This window comes from Cupressus sempervirens, chromosome 2 (genome assembly GCF_028749045.1).
Source record: "Cupressus sempervirens isolate cs-2001-9-10 chromosome 2, ASM2874904v1, whole genome shotgun sequence".
In the NCBI taxonomy this organism is placed as follows: Eukaryota; Viridiplantae; Streptophyta; class Pinopsida; order Cupressales; family Cupressaceae; genus Cupressus; species Cupressus sempervirens.
The window spans coordinates 367,064,589-367,067,649 of NC_143119.1; the positions used below are offsets into that span (position 1 = coordinate 367,064,589).

The window sequence follows — 3,061 nt, forward strand, 5'->3', positions numbered from 1 at the left end:
CAACTGAGTGGATTTTGGTACATTTCAAGACAAATACCGAGCCTTGGAGTTGATCCCAAAAGGATTAGCTTTTCAAGAGAGGAATTGCGCAATGGATTCCTATCGTTGACCTCGTGCAAAACAACCGCCCAACAATCACCTCTTGTTGAATTGCTCTTTTGCCACACAATATTGACATTTTGTTCTTTCAAAACTAAGCTATTATATGCTTGTACCTAATTCCTTATGGGCTCTTTTTCAATCATGGCCAATTTTGTTTTTTGATATCTTGTTTCATAGCATTTGGAAATTGCTCTTGCAAGTGTTGCATGGACTTTATGGTGGAAGTGTAATCACTGCATATTCAAACATGGATCTTCTTCTTTGAGCCAAGTTCAAGGTCGACTTGAGGTTAATATTGTGGAGACAATGAATGCAAACTTGATTAACCACAGATGCAATCATTATTTTTCTCCTTGGGAGGGCAAAATGTTGAAAACATGGAAAGGGTTAGATATCCCAATGAATACCATTCCTAATCCTAATAGCCATCGATTAGTTGACAGAGTAGCTATAAAAATGGAGTCCACCTGAACATGGCTTTTGTAAAGTCAACTTTGATGATTCTTCATGTGGTAATCTGGGACAATCTGGAATTGGGGTATGCATTAGGGATCATGAAGGGCGACTGTTGGCTATCAAAACTAGTCCACTTCCTCTAGGTACAAATAATGTTGCTGAGGTGCAAGCGCTGGTAGGAGTAACTTTGGCAAAACTAGGTGATTTCACAAAAGTGCATATTGAGGGTGATTATCTGATTATTATTAATGCTTGCATCACCAAAAAATTACTTATTTGGAGGATTGCATACATAATGGATCAAATTTGGCAGCTTGTTGACTCCTTTAGTGAATGTAGAATATCTCATGTCTACCGACAAGGTAACAAACTAGCTGATTATCTCTCAAATTTGGGATGTGATGGTATCAGTATTTGCTCTTTCAACCCAATAGTAGACTATTATTTGTATCTTGTCATTAGTGATTTGGCAAATATGGAAAAACATGGATGAATGTAAAGGTTACACTATTGTTCTACGCAATTTTGAGATTCTTATTTTGCCTAATCAACTACCACTTGGCTTCAACTGGCATGCTAGATGATTGCAATCGGAAGTATTGGTAGAAGTTTTCACTATTGGGACCTCATGATAGCTTTTGGAAGTTGAATGATTGCTGGCAAGTTGAATGTTAGCAACCATAAGATTTGGTGGTTGTTTTCCCAGCTGAAACCTCATGACTGCTCCAAAAAATACTTGTATGGCTAATTCTACATATGTTGTGGCCTCAATGCTAAGTTTTTATATCAATTTGAATGTGGAGTGCTTATATTCTAATCTTTATGCAACTCTGAGACATGGACCTTGCGCTCATTTACTTATATTGTATATGAACAATGAAATAGGATTTTCTTACCTTACGAAGTTTTCAAACTAACTTTTATAATGTTATATATTATTTAGTGGCTCCATCCACCTTTACCAAAAATAAAATAGAAAAACAACGTCACATTCTCCAAAACCGCTGCTACTTACTAATTTCACCACCGGAGTCATTTACCAAACCATGGCGTCCGTGAAAACGAAAGTCGGGCCCAGCTAAACCTCGAAAACAGCTTTCCCAGTCCTATTGTAGACTCCAAAAAAGTCCATAACCATTTTTAAATATTGAAAAATATTCTACCTGTTAACATCACATTCTTCAAAACCACAGCTGCTGATTTCACCATTGCAGTCATCTACGAGGTCATTGAAAACGGAGTACCCCACGCCACGGCGACTGACCATCTCAAATGATGCCGATCGTTCACATTTCTCCACATCCGAAAAATCAACTCGCCTGCCTTCATCATCTCTCACAATGAGAAAGCAGCAACTCGCTGCCATGGGCGAAGGGGATCTGCACAGTCTCAAAAACTACGAGAAAATCGGTGCCGTGCGGCCATCAATCAACGGCCACGATTCATGGCGGAAAAAAGCCCTCGTCATTTTTCTCGCGGTGTGCTCGGCAGCCCTGGCCGTTAGCGCTCTATTCCTAGGAACGGGATTCTTCAGGCCGAGTAACGAAGAAAGCAGCGGCCTTGAAGGGACTCGAACCCCAGATCTCATCGAAATTGTGTGCAACAAAACCCTATATTACGACGCCTGCAATTCCTCGCTAACCTCGAATCCGGCGTCGACAAGGGCAAATATGTCTGAACTGGCAGAGATCGCGGTAGAATCAAGCCTCGAGCTCGCCAAAGGGGCGGCCGATTTGAGCCTGAAATTGAAAGGAGCCGGCGGCGGGGGAGTTTACGAGGTTTGCGTGGAAGTGTTGCAGAGCACTGTGGATGAGCTCAATGACTCTCTTTCCGTCGTCGCTCGCCCGAATTGGATCCGCCGGAGGGAGGATGTGAAAACGTGGCTCAGCGCGGCGCTCACGAATCCGGCGACTTGCATTGAAGGGTTTGAGGACGTGGATGAGAATATTCCGGCGAGCTTGAAGAAGATGGTCGATAGTCTGTCAAAGCTTGTGAGCAACGCTCTCGCCATTTTTAACTACGTTGCTGCGGAAGAGAGCAACGGAACCGCTCAGAAAATCTCACGACAGAATCGCCGTCTCTTGACTTATGTCGGTGATTTCTCCGTCGCCTAATTTGCCGTCCTACGAAGTGCGATATATTTTGTGCAGTCCCGTCCTTTGTGTTTCGTTCGGACCAGTTGTTTTTGTCTTAATGCTGAATTTCAGCTGTGGTTATACTGCCACTTGTAATATCTTCCTCTGTGATGCAATATTAATGTTCAAATAAATTAGTAGTACGAGTTAAAAGCGAGAAGGTGATTATGATCATTATAGGTGATTGTTACTTAAGTCTGCTTAGTTGTCTTGCTGTCCTATAGGCTATTTTTAGCCTATAGACGTTAAAATTTTATCTATGTATCTATCTACTAACAAGAGCTCTTTGGGAGCCGGAGTCCCTGCCTTTTGGGGTCATAGTAGAGGTTGTAGTTGTATGTGTTAAAAAAGGAGATCTTGTGCATATT

At 41.8% G+C, this 3,061-nt stretch overlaps 1 pseudogene; it reads left to right on the top strand.

The window, feature by feature from the left end:
* Nucleotides 1-575: 575 nt before the first annotated feature.
* LOC149572652 (pectinesterase inhibitor 7-like) lies at nt 576-2,853 on the top strand (annotated as a pseudogene).
* The last annotated feature ends 208 nt before the right edge of the window (nt 2,854-3,061 follow it).